The sequence below is a fragment of the Xyrauchen texanus genome, chromosome 36, assembly GCF_025860055.1.
Source record: "Xyrauchen texanus isolate HMW12.3.18 chromosome 36, RBS_HiC_50CHRs, whole genome shotgun sequence".
Lineage (NCBI taxonomy): Eukaryota > Metazoa > Chordata > Actinopteri > Cypriniformes > Catostomidae > Xyrauchen > Xyrauchen texanus.
In genome coordinates, this window is record NC_068311.1 from 27,762,519 (window position 1) to 27,777,226 (window position 14,708).

The 14,708-nt window shown below is 35.8% G+C and overlaps 1 pseudogene; it reads right to left on the bottom strand.

The window, feature by feature from the left end:
- The window catches only part of LOC127629699 (cell adhesion molecule 2-like), an 83,054-nt pseudogene that overhangs the window by 16,169 nt on the left and 52,177 nt on the right, over nucleotides 1–14,708 (bottom strand).

The following is a 14,708-nucleotide window of genomic DNA, read 5'->3' on the forward strand; positions in this document are numbered from 1 at the left end:
GCTGTGTGTGTTTCCCCCAGGGTGTGTAATCCACATTTACATGAATCTCACGAAACTTGTCAAGAACATGTCAGGGTCATATTTCACCCCAAAATTAAAAGGAAGAAAGAAATCATATTTTTCTTAGAGAAAATAAAGCATATTTTTTGAATCATTAAGATTCTTCTGTCCCACTTTATATAAGGTGTCTTAACTAATTACACATGTAAATACAACAATAGCCTAGTTTCCATTGACTTTTCACGCTGTTTTGTTATCGACAAAGTGAAAATGCGTAAAAAGAAGTTTGGGAAATTAGCCGTCTTCTGCCTATTTCCATTCAAATGGCATTTTATCGCTAAAAATGGTGTGCGTGATGACGTCATGCCTAAAAAAACCTGTCGCATAAGTTTTGGTTTATCGCAACAGAAATCTGCCGTTTCCATACAGAAATGTGTGTTTATCGCTAATTGTGCACCTTTCGCCTCTCAAATGTCCGGCGAATTTTTTTCCTCCAAAGTTTTGGTAAAATGGGGAGAGTATTGGACAATTAATTAAAATTAGCCACTTTACTGTCATTTTAATTTCACAAATAAATGCAATTAGAAGACGAGGATTTGCAATCATAAGAGAGCTGTTGCCCTTCTGACAGGACTGAAAAATTGGTCCTGATGTTGCGCCTTTCACAGGTTGCCACCAGTTCCGACCAGAAAGCGAATCATCATGGCTCTGTTCAAGCTGACAACCTGCACCAATTAGTGGGTAAACTTTCGGTCTTAGTATAAGGACCATCCATCGATATGTATATGCTGTGTGCAAAGATATTAAAGAAAAATTTTGCGGTGTAATATCAGGGTCTACATGTGATACATTCCTGATATTCAATAGGCTATTTTGAACAATCATCTAATCTAAAGCATCACCATCACAACTGTATTATGTCCTGCATATTTGTCCAGCAACTTTTAACGACCAACTGAACTTGATTGTCATCTAAAAATTAAATTTTTGCATCATAATGCAATTGACATTTTCTGAAGAAGCTCAGCAAATGTGATCCGAGGTAAAGAGGGTTAGATTAAAAATATTTAAACATTTTAAAATTATCAACATCTCATTTTCTGAAAGTGAACTCAGCATTGGACTAATAGTTTGAAAAACATTCTGAGAATATCATTCAGCTAACTTTTTTCATCTACAGAACAAGGTAAGGCTAATTTAAGTTTGTGTAAAGAAAAAGCATATATAGGTCTAACAATATTATTTTATACTGAGTACTTGGAGCCATCTCCTGGTGCCCATATGTAATTACAGTGAATGATCCTCTCTGCCCATATTTGGATGACTTCCATGACGCTGGACTACATACAATAGAATTTACGATGAAGTCATCTGATACAGAAAAGCTAATGTGCTTTTTTCTCTTATTATTATTATTGTAAATGTGATATCATGTTTTTTATTTTAAATGTATTATTATTATTATTATTATTATAAATGTATTATTATGATTTTTTCTTAATATTTTATTTTCATTATTTAGTTTGTAAATTATTTATAAATAATGTTAGTATCTGTTAAAAAAGTAAACATGTATTGAATGTATAATTGTTGTGTGCTCAAAATGCTAAAAGCTAATTTTTTAAGTATATGTTTATGTAATATAAAATTTGTGACATTGTGACTGTACTTTCATGATAATTAAACATATACCTGCACTCCAAATTGCTATCACTGTGATGCAAAATAAATAATAATGTATTATTTAAATAGTAAGTAAAAGTATTTTACTTCAACTGTGGGTACTTTTTGCACTTCAGACTTTTGTACTTTTTCCACTTTGGAAAAATAAAAATTCCCACCTGTGTAATTTATACCTCATCTGAAATTCTGTATTGTGTTTAATAGAATTCCATGGTGGAAATGATGGTGATGGAACCGTTAACGGTAATGGATAGTTACATTTTTATTAGGGCTGTCAATCGATTAAATTTTTGAATCGAATGAATTACTTGGTGTCCCGATTAATTAATCACGATTAATCGCATATACAAATATTTGCTGAGAAAGTCCCTCATATAACAATAACTCAATATATAATGATTATACATATATATATATATATATATATATATATATATATATATATATATATATATATATATATATATATACACACATATATATATATATATATATATATATATATATATATATATATATATATATATATAATTATCATATATAAATATTCAGATAATTAAAATGCTTTACATTCCTGTAGCAGAAGCGTTAATCATTGATAAGACAATACAAAAAGTGGCTTTAGAATATAATTATTGTACATATTATTGATCATAAGTCAATCATTGGCATACAGTTCACAGCAATCCATTTCACAAGTGAATTTGTCAATCAGTTGGAAATGTATTATAAGGGCTTGTTTAAGGGCCCGTCAATTTACACCTGCGTCAGACATCTCGGGTGTGTTGCGTCATAAACACAAAATGTTTTGGTGTAGGTCACTGTGTCAAGATAAATATACACTCACCTAAAGGATTATTAGGAACACCATACTAATACTGTGTTTGATCCCCTTTCGCCTTCAGAACTGCCTTAATTCTACGTGGCATTGATTCAACAAGGTGCTGAAAGCATTCTTTAGAAATGTTGGCCCATATTGATAGGATAGCATCTTGCAGTTGATGGAGATTTGTGGGATGCACATCCAGGGCACGAAGCTCCCGTTCCACCACATCCCAAAGATGCTCTATTGGGTTGAGATCTGGTGACTGTGGGGGCCATTTTAGTACAGTGAACTCATTGTCATGTTCAAGAAACCAATTTGAAATGATTCGAGCTTTGTGACATGGTGCATTATCCTGCTGGAAGTAGCCATCAGAGGATGGGTACATGGTGGCCATAAAGGGATGGACATGGCCAGAAACAATGCTCAGGTAGGCCGTGGCATTTAAACGATGCCCAATTGGCACTAAGGGGCCTAAAGTGTGCCAAGAAAACATCCCCCACACCATTACACCACCACCACCAGCCTGCACAGTGGTAACAAGGCATGATGGATCCATGTTCTCATTCTGTTTACGCCAAATTCTGACTCTACCATCTGAATGTCTCAACAGAAATCGAGACTCATCAGACCAGGCAACATTTTTCCAGTCTTCAACTGTCCAATTTTGGTGAGCTCTTGCAAATTGTAGCCTCTTTTTCCTATTTGTAGTGGAGATGAGTGGTACCCGGTGGGGTCTTCTGCTGTTGTAGCCCATCCGCCTCAAGGTTGTGCGTGTTGTGGCTTCACAAATGCTTTGCTGCATACCTCGGTTGTAATGAGTGGTTATTTCAGGCAAAGTTGCTCTTCTATCAGCTTGAATCAGTCGGCCCATTCTCCTTTGACCTCTAGCATCAACAAGGAATTTTCGCCCACAGGACTGCCGCATACTGGATGTTTTTCCCTTTTCACACCATTCTTTGTAAACCCTAGAAATGGTTGTGCGTGAAAATCCCAGTAACTGAGCAGATTGTGAATTACTCAGACCGGCCCGTCTGGCACCAACAACCATGCCACGCTCAAAATTGCTTAAATCACCTTTCTTTCCCATTCTGACATTCAGTTTGGAGTTCAGGAGATTGTCTTGACCAGGACCACACCCCTAAATGCATTGAAGCAACTGCCATGTGATTGGTTGATTAGATAATTGCATTAATGAGAAATTGAACAGGTGTTCCTAATAATCCTTTAGGTGAGTGTAGTTTAATACTCAATCTTTAAACACATCTTGAGATCTCTTAGTTCGGATTTGCGCTCCTTCGAGTGTTTTGAACGCATGTTTGTGTTGTTTTGTCTATTGTAGTGTTTTCTTCACTGTATAAACTGTGCGTTGCTCATACAGCTGAAATTTCACTTACTGCCATCTGAAGTAAATAGGTGGTACTACAAGCTTGCATTTCTCAGGAATCTTCCTTATTATGGTCCGTGGGCATGCGATTAATTGTGTTAATTTTTTTAACGCATTATTTTTGTAAAATTAATCGCACTGAATTAACGCGTTAAATTGACAGCCCTAATGTAAACAAAATCCACAAAATCATATAACATGTTCACATTTTTGGATAATTTGCAAAATTACAGCTTGACTGGAAATGACGCCCAATAAAAATACTCTGCTCACAAGTGATATACCTTGATTTTTCTTTGTTGTCTTCAAACATCACTAGTCTAATATATATCTCAAGCATGCTCTTCACTGACTTTTTGTTTTCTTCTTCTGCTGAACATGGTGGTAAATGATGACAATTTCCTTTATTAACAGTAATATTAATAATAGTTTTATTATTATCAATAATAATAATCATTCTGTAATGCATGTTAAATTTGTATCATGTACTGGAATATAGTATAGCAAACATCCATTACGTTATATGTGGAAGTAACTAGTTACTCACTACTTGAGTATTCTCTTTATTGGGTACTTTCTTACTCTTACTCAAGAAGTTTTTAACATTATTACTTTACTTAAAGTAATTGTAGTAAGGTTTTTGGCTACTCTACCCACCTCTGGTCTGGGACAAGACTAAAACAATAAAATCTGTAATAAAAGGCATTTTAAAAAGTAACAAAAACTATGAAGGCCTGGTAAAATGTTTCCAAGTCAGTTTTAATGTGACCATAAAACAAAAAGACATAAATATCAACCCCTGTAGCATTAACTGCCTTTACACCTTTACACATCACGGTCAGATGTGCGAAAACCTTATGCAAGTCACAGGGGCACTATGTAATGCTTATAATGGACAACAATGGGCCTTTGTACAGTGCCTCGACAAACCAAAGAGAGCAGGCAGCAGCCATAGATGATGCACTTTTGCATTCAAAGATGGGCACAATAAAATGCAGGTATCCTGAGACGCGTTTTCAATCTACTTTTAACTAGACACAGTGTCTTAAAATGTGCATTTATGGCGCGAGATGCTGAAACATGATGCAACCAAAGTGAGACACTCCCAAGAGCATGTGTCTGACACATGTGCACTGCATAGACAAACATTTTAAATTGTGCAGACAGAGCACGTCTTGTGACTTAAAAGTTAAAATATAGTTTGCTTTATTTTCATATCATTGAACATCCTAACAGCCTACTTCCCTCTAAGCTATTTTTAATTGTTGGTCTATGCACTCATGCATCAAACGGATGATTTTTGGAGTGTCACGTTTTATTAGTTTTCAGCATCTCTGGTCATAAGCGCTGTGTTTTTTGAATGCTGTGTCAAGTTAAATGTAGTTTGAAAATGTTTAAATTGCGCCTCGAAATCCCTGCATTCTGATTAGTTACAAACGGATCCAGCCCTCTTTGAGGACAAAAGCACGTCTGTGGAAGGCAGTGCTGCCTTATGCTCTCGTTGGTTTGACGAGGTGTGCTGCCTGTACAGCTGGGGTGCTGACTGCCCCCTACTGCCTCATTGAGGTGGTAAATCAAGAGTGAATTTGTTCGATAGTAGGAACATTCTTTACTACGGAATTTATGTACGGATCAGGGGCATGATTAATTGCATTAATTGGGACATGGAACATGTTGTTATAAGACTTGCCCATTTACCGTGTGGTTTTAAACTCTCACCCCAAACTATTTTAAAGCAGCTTTATTAAGCGTATTTTCTGTTTTTGTTGTTGGTCAAGTCTTTTCTTCTTGTTCCCTAATGGCTAATGCTTCACCTCTACATCAGAAATATGAATGTTTGATAGATTCCTCAGCTAGGACTTCAAAAGCAGGCTGTTTTGATCAGTGGCTGTACGGTGTGGGCCCCCTGTGCCCTTCCTTTACATGCCTACTAAACTGATTACTGCTACATAATTATCTCTTTAAATAATACCCAAGATTGGAGAGAGAGGGAGAAAGTTAAAAGAAGTATAAACACTACTAAGCTAGTTTACAGATATTTGCCAATGATTTCGTTTAGGGTCAAATTGGCCAACAAGTGCCTCTGGAGGCATTTCATCCAGATCTTCATCTAGATCTGCGAAAACTCCAGCAGCACGGTTTCTTCTGAAAAGACATACATTTTATGGATATTTGCATGGTTTTCTGAACAAGTAAACTAAACTCTTTTTCATCCGTTCATGCTGTTTTAATTGAGAGGGGGTTGCTACAGTAGGGAATACATGCTGATTATAGGAAGCGAGTCATAAATATTTAACAATTCCAATTCCATTAGTCCCATGAAACATAAATGCTGCTCATTTACAAGTCTGAAAATAACTCTGGGCTAAAAGAAGCCAGAAGGAGTCTCATCTGTACTGACCTACTGCTGAGTACATTTAGACTATACATAACACCTGAAGGAGATATGTCACAGGTCTCTCTCCAGCTCAATACAACTCACAGAGCAATGTGCAAGATTTTCTCATCTCGGTAGAGCAATTGGATTGGCTATGGACTATGTTTTCAGCTCATGTCTGTCTTTCTGGAAACTCTGCCTCTGCAGCCTTGTATAGTGAATGTACTGTATGGAGGTTAATATTTTGTTTCAGTTTACATTTTTACTTGAATTTATAGTATAATGTAGAAAGAGATGGAAGTATTGTGTTAATAGGATCAAGACATGATGCAGGCCAGAATCAAACCTGCATTCAAGAGCAAAATGGTGTGCACTTTCCACTGCTCCACAGCTCTGAGGGGTATATTGGGATTAATTAGTCTTCCAATTTTATCTACCTAGTCTCATAGATTGAAAGTTACTATGCTAGAACTGTGCGTTTTATTCACTTTCACGCAACTCATGGGAACTATGGCTGTTTTGTAATAAATACTTATTTTTCACTCTATTCATCACACCCTTCCATGCTATTATTATATCAATACACGTTTACTATAAAGCATCCTTGGTCGGAAAAAACACAGATTTTAATGCTTGTATTACAGACCCACCTACATTTACACACTTATTCCAATGTTTAATTAGCTTGCACGGTAGATCACCTGATGCGGAGACCAAACCTCAAGCCCAGCCAAGGATGCTCGAAACAAAAGTGAAGCGAAAGGGCCATAGAAGCGACACGAAATGACGTGGTTGCTTCAATAAATGTGCTTTAATATCAAATTTGCTTTTAAAACACTATAATTTAGGTTTAGGTGCTGGATTAGGGTAAGGATGTCTGTTTTTTTCACCACTCATTTATCTTTTAGGACACTATTGGTTAGGTTTAGTTTAAAATTTTAGATTTGGGAGGTACGTTTTACGTTTTACCTTAAAAACCTTGTCTGATTACGACACCATTTTACTCACCTTTGGCGCCTCCTACTGGACATTTCACTGGGAAATTGCAGCCAAACGTGTAATGAAGCACATCATTTTGGTTTGAAACATTTTGCCATCGTCATGTAAATTTCCTGAAATCAGGCGGAACTGTAAATTTGGTTGGAAATCGAGAACCAGTTCAGCCAACTGCACACTGAATGATTATTTACTTTTGTTTACAATTCTCGCTTGTTGATTTGTCTTAGATGGGAAAATCGTGGCCAAAATTGTACAGTGTAAACCCGTCTTAATTCAGAACTGAAAGTAATCCCGTGATGATTTTAATGATGTTTGGTTCTGTTAACAGGGTTTAAATGCATACATTTGTCCCACAATGCAGACAAAGCATTTTTCTTAATGACAAATAAGCAGCCCACCCCCAGATAAAACGACTCATTATTATAATTAATAGTTTTTATAAATGTAATTTAAATATTTAGATTTATTTCATTAAAATTAATATAAATAGAACCCTAATATAATATGTAATTACAACATTTATTTAAATACTTATATATCTATTATTATTTTACTATTATTTATTTATTTATTTAACTATTAACTTTAATATATATTTAAATATATATAATTGTATTTATATTTACTATTATTTAAATTGTAAACCTTTTATACAACATGATAATAGCTGTAAAAAAAAGTACAATTAAAATGCATTGAATAAGTACTTGACGTGTACTTAAAATCCTAAAAGTGTTTTTTAAAGTATTATATATATATATATATATATATATACACATACATACACACACACAGTACTGTGCAAAAGTTTTAGGCACTTAAGATGTTTCACAAAAACATTTGTATTAAGATGTTATTTATATCTTCAGCTTTAGTGTGTCAATAGGGAAGATATATTTTATACTCCCAAATGTTCCTTTTGCAAATAGAATAGATTAGAATAGAAGAACAGGGAGCCCTGTAACAGATGGCATTGCCACCACAGAGCCCCCCACTGAACATCGTATCTGTCTGAGATTACATGAATAGACAGAAGTAATTGAGACAGCCTTAATAGATTGAAGAACTGTGGTGAATTCTCCAAGAAGCTTGGAACATCCTATCTGCCAACAACCAAGAAAACCTGTATCCAGGCGTACCTAGGAGAATTGGTGCTGTTTTGAAGGTGAATGTGGTCACAACAAATATTGATGTAGCTTTTTTATGTTTACTGGACTTTGTATGATGTTATATGATAAATGAAAACAATTTCTGGCATTATTTTTGAAGACATCCTCACTATGCAACATTTTTCACAAGTGCCTAAAACTTTTGCACAGTAATAATATAATATAATAATCAGTTCACCCACTTACTGAGTCGGTCGAAGCAGTTCTTGACTTAACCAATGAATTGCAAGTCATTACTTTGGTCATTACCAACTCGAAATCAACAGAGAAAGTGTTATTGTGTTATCTGTGTTTGTTTAGTATTAAAGACTAATTATAAGGGGAAGTTGCTTCCTCTGTTGAAAGGTCTAAAAGAATCAGTGATAGAATCATTAAGTGGAATCCGGATCTGACCTACAATAATTCAACTCTTTATGATTCCCATTCCTAAGGATAAATGACTACACAACATTAAGTTTTAATGTGTTAAACAGCACAATCCACTTTCTCATCCTACATAGTATTTATCACCTTTTCTAAACACCAGACATTCCTTTTTCTATTAGTCCCCTGAAAAAGAAAGTGCACCTACCAGCAGGCACGTTAATAAATGGAAATTAACACGGTAAATGTAGATGAATAGAGGGTGTGAGATTTCAATTGACATTTATTGCCACTTGGCAGTTCTACCATTAGCAAATTAAGTTTATCTTAGAGCTGTGTCGGACAACTCATCCTGAGAGGAAGGGCTTAATAAATATCACTTGGGTAAAGTCAGACATCTCGATGAATTAGAACCAGAGGTAATGAGTCATGTGAATGAGGTTCTCTCTCTCTCGCTCTCTCTATCTCTACACCTGTCTTTCACTCGCCAAGTCTCAAGCCTTTAATCTGATTCAGATGTGAAGTTCCTACACTAGTGGGGATTCTTTATTTAGTGCCTGTTGTTGTGTTGTTAAAAGGATAGTTCATCTAAATTCCAATAGTTCCAAACCCAAATTAATTTATTTTTTCATTGAACACAAAAGGATATGTTAGCCATTATGTTAGTCTCAGTCACCATTCACTTTCATTGCATCTTATTTTTTCATACAATGAAAGTGAATGGTGACTGAGGCTGTCATTCTGCATATCTCATTTTGTGCTCCATGGAATAAAGAAAGTCATATGTGTTTGGAACAACATGAGGGTGAGAAAATGATGACAGAATTTTACTTTTAGGTGAACTATTTATTTTTACTTTTATAAGATGTCTGTCCGCAAAGCACCTTCCTGTTATGAAATATCCTATGTCTTTCTTTTGAGTACAAATATTTCGTACCTTTCAAATGATTTCTCTTAAAAATTACTATTGGCCTATTAAAAATCTATGCTACAAATCTGTCTCGGTCCCTAGTGCTGTGTATCTTCCTTCCAAATTTAGCTTGACAAATGTTATCTGCATTAGCAGGGACCCTTAATTGTGTGTTCATTTCCTGATATGCTTCCCATTTTGGAGAGCTAACTTATCATTTCTGGCTTGTCTCAATTTGGTGGTAAATACTGCAGCCACCAGCAGTTTCTTTTGCTTTCTCCTCAACACACAAAAACATTGGTAAAATGGGCCAGGAAGAGTTTACTATGTGTTTTAGTGTTTTGCTACTTATTTAGATGGATATTAAAGAAATAGTTCACCCCTAAAAGAGAATTATGTCATCTTTTACTCACCCTCATGTTGTTCCAAATCTGTATGACTTTCCTTCTAGGGAGGAATTCTGAAGACTTTTTCTAATTGCTTGAGCTTTCAAGCTTCAAAAAGGATGCAAAAACACCATTAATGTATAATAAAAGCGGTCAATAGGACTCATGTGTTATATTCCAAGTCTTCTGAAGTCATATGATAGCTTTGGGTGAGAAGTAGACCTTCAGTTTCCATTCACTGCAATTGGAAAAGATCAACCAGTACATTCTTCAAAATGTCTCCTTTTGTGTTCCAGAATCAAACGGGATTTGGAACAACTTGAGGGTGAATAAATGAAGAGAGAATTCACCCAAATTTTTTTGGGTGAACTATTCTGTTAATGTAAAGGCTTACCAAATAAAATACAGAATGAGAACACATGAGAATATAAAATAAATTGATTTATTACCCTCCAGAAGTTAGTGTTGACCCTGAAGTACTTACCGTACACATACAAGGTAAATTCATCGCTATTGGTGCCGAGGTGGTTGCTGGCCTCACAGCGATACGTGCCGTTGTCTGTTTTGTTCAGTGTTGTGATGATCAGATCTCTACCCTCCACAATCATTCGTTCAACATCAGGGAGCTCACCTCCATCTTTTGTCCATAAAACTGGCTCAGGGCTAAAAACAACAGTATAGTTTTAGCTAAAGGCCTTGAAAATGTACAAGTTGTTCAGACATATTTCAAACACATATGTTACATATATATGATTAATGTTATCCTCAGACACCATTCACTTTTATTGCATGGGAAAAAAGATGCAATGGAAGTGAATGGTGACTGAGGCAAGCATTTTGCCTAACATCTCCTTTTGTGTTTCACAGAAGAAGAAAAGTCATTTGGGTTTGAAACAACAGGGTGAGATAATGATGACAGAATTTTCATCTCTTTACAGCAAGTTAAATATCACAAGACGTCTGGGAACATGCAATTACGCAAAGAACCGATGCACAATTATTTGAACCGATTCTTTGAAACAAACTGTTCGAAAGGACCGATTTGTGCAAATGAACAATTTTAACTTACAGACTAACTTTCAGCTTTTAAAACTTGTTTATTCTATAAGCGTGCCGTCAATTGAAAATAATTTTATTTCATTACTCAGTTTTTAATACGAACAAAAAACAGAAATAAACCTACCTACAATGGAAGTCTATAACATAAAATAATCTTAGCCCCTGCAAGCTGTAGTGTCATAAGATATGTTCAGTAGTCAAACATTTTTTATCATTTGTGCTGAGATAACTTTTTATAGTTTTGTCCTCTATCTCAAAAAAGGTCATACAAAAAGAGTTATTTATAGTTTCTAAACTATTAAAAGACTCACTCAATATCTCCCAAATATCAAGATCTGATTGAACATTATTGCCTTTTTGTTCTCGGTATGCAGATAAGGTCCGCCTTGAGATGTGATGATTCTGCAAGTTCAACTTTATAAGACACATCACATTCTAACAACGTTCCCGAAAAGGTGATTAAAAGAAATCCAGACTCACAGTGGGTTTCCTTTGGAGACACACTCCAGTTTGAAGTACTGTCCTTCCTGTGGTACTATTACTGAGTGCACAATCTTTACTTGAGGAGCATCTGAATAAACAAAAGTAAACAAAACAAAAGGATTGCACACATTACAAATACATTTTAGTACACAGGCAAACTTAAATATTGTAAACTACTATTTCAATGCACTGAAATTAACATTAACAGAAATATATACCAGAGGAAACCAATGAATAATATTTGAATACATTTAAATTATATATATATGTATATACATATATATATAAAAAACTTTTCTCTCCCCTTTTTTCTTCTTTATACATGTTTGGTTGTCACCATGGTCTTGGTGAAAGAAAATCATAGAAGAACTTAGAAACCCATCATGCCCACTTGTTTTTCCTGTACAGAAATACACAGGGCCTGTCTGGTCTGATCTGCCTAACCTGAAACCCCTCCCACCCCAGGTCCGTGTGTACCAGCAGGAACTCATTCATCACTTGGAAGTTCTTGTGAAATGACTTTGCTTGGAAAAATGTAAGATTATTTGTGATAAATATACATATTAAATGTAATGAATTATATTTTATACAACTCTATTGTTGAAATGATGTGGGGGGGTCCAAAAAAAGGGGCCATAAATCTTATTTTGACACATGGTACAGGATACTTACCAGCACTGCAGTGAGAACAGAAAATGTACTTGATGCTGGAATTTGTTGTATCATGGTTAGAACACAGTCTTAGCCTAAATTATACAATTTCAACAGTTTTGTTTGTTGAGATTCTCGCTAGAGGGGGCAACATTTGCATAATTAGATAATATTATGTTGTGTCTTTTTTCGCCTTCTTTTTTTAAAGAAAATCAGAGCAAAAACAAGGATCTCAATTAGGATGACCGAATCAAACAAAAATGCAAACTAATACAACTACAGAAAAAAATACACATTTATATAACTGCACAAATACAGTATATAGTGATAAACAGCATGTAACAAAATATTTAATTCACTGAATATTATTGAGAGATGACTAAATAATCTATTTTTATGGAAATGAGTCAGTGTTGTGTAAATTACTTTCAAAAAGTAATCCACTACTGATTACTAAGTACTTTTGGGGGAAATTTTCATTAGATTACTTTATTAATTACTTCATCTGGAAAGTAATTAGATTACTAATTAATTTACTTTGAAGTTACTTTCTAAAACCTAATCAAACCTGTGAAAAAACTAATGTGACACTAATAACTCTTTTAGTACTTTAATATTGACTGAAATATTAACCAAATTACAACAATATGACAAAGACGGCAACTTGACTAAAGAGATCCAATGCATTTCTAAAAATGCAACAACTTTATTATCTCAAATATGCTGAAGAACATAAAAAGCTTGATGACGTCTTTTTCAAGATGCCGTTCTGCAAATGTTTCCACCTTGTGAGCGATATATACCTCTGTCAGACGGGAACAAGTGCTGTTTTCCAAATACACCCGAAACTCATCCCCTCTCCTCCCGCGGCAGCTGCAGAGGGACACCCGGGGGAGGTGCGTGAGGATGGGGCGGAGCATGGAGATTTGTATGGCAAGCCAAAGTATTCATATACGCCTGGTCGGGCATCATTGCACGCTGACCCGTCAAAAGCGTGAGCTTTGACAGCAAAACTTGCGTCCTCAAGGTGTGATTTGCCATTAAAACGCACATTCTCGACGTGCGCTTTGGAGTCACTGAAAACGCACATTTTTGACGTGAGTTTATCATAACAAAAATGGGCGTCGAATACGTGCGTTTTGAGTCGGTCAAACGCACGTTATGAATGTGTAAACAGGTAAACAAAACAGGCAGTGCAAACGTGTGTTTGAAGTGTCCAAACAGGCGAAAAGAACGTGCTCTTTCATGTGGATAAATGGATAAATATATCTTCAATCAAGGCCAAAACTTTGTAAGGTAGTTGTAAGCTTTGTAAGCTCCCCAGTTGGAGTCAATAAAATACACCACACACTGTATATGATCAGCTTGCCAAATGTATCTGACCTCTTGTATTTTTCTCTGAGGTTCAGTGTTGTTGTTGTAGTGCTTTGGCTCCTCCCACTCAGGTTGACATAATGAGATTGTTTCTGTCTGCAGGTTTGTTATCCTCAAAAATATTTTTGTAACAAAAAAACAAAAACAACTCTTGATTTCTAGTAAAGTTGACTATTTTTTTTTTATTTCAGCACCTTGGACAGCACCCCTAAACCCTGGAAATGGACATTTTCCAGTTGTAATTTCTTCCGACTTTCGACCCCAATGCCTCATGATTCTTTGTCAAGTGTACACATAATTGAACCCTCGGCGATACCTTTGGTGTTATTTCAAATTATTTTGATTAATGATTAATTGATTGATTAATTGACATCAGTAGTTTCTTCCACCCAAAGAGGAGGGATCAGGTAGGCACAGCAGAGGTAGTCACAGATGATGTAGCAGGAGATGTGTAAAATACAAAGCTTAATCTGTTGTTATCATTCCAATTGATTTTATAATTGTATCCACACGTTTGCACTGCCTGTTTAGTTTACCTGTTTACACATTCATAACGTGCGTTTTGTCCGACTCGAGCACGTATTCAACGTCCATTTTTGTTATATAAACACATGTCAAAAACGTGCGTTTTCAGTGACTCCAAAGCACACCTCGAGAACGCGCATTTTTATGGCAATTCGCACATCGCGGACACGTGTTTTGCTGTAAAAGCTCACGCTTTTGACGGGTCAGTGTGCAATCAGATGCCCGACCAGGCGTATATGAATACTTTGGCTTGCCATAGATTTGAGGATTTGTCGGCGGCCCAGCCTTGCGTGCCTCTCTCCTCCAGCCAGGGCTGGGAGCACGCTGACACAGAGCTCGCTGAGATTGATTGTGAGCCCATGAAAACTTGAAACGCTTCACTTTAGTTTTCAATTTGAATAAAAAGCTACACTCTGCTGTGTCCATTGTAACACAGCTGACTCATCTGCCATCTCCTCAATACATGTCCTCTATGCAATGGTGGTTTGTTAGAGCACATGCTCATTAGCTGACACAGCA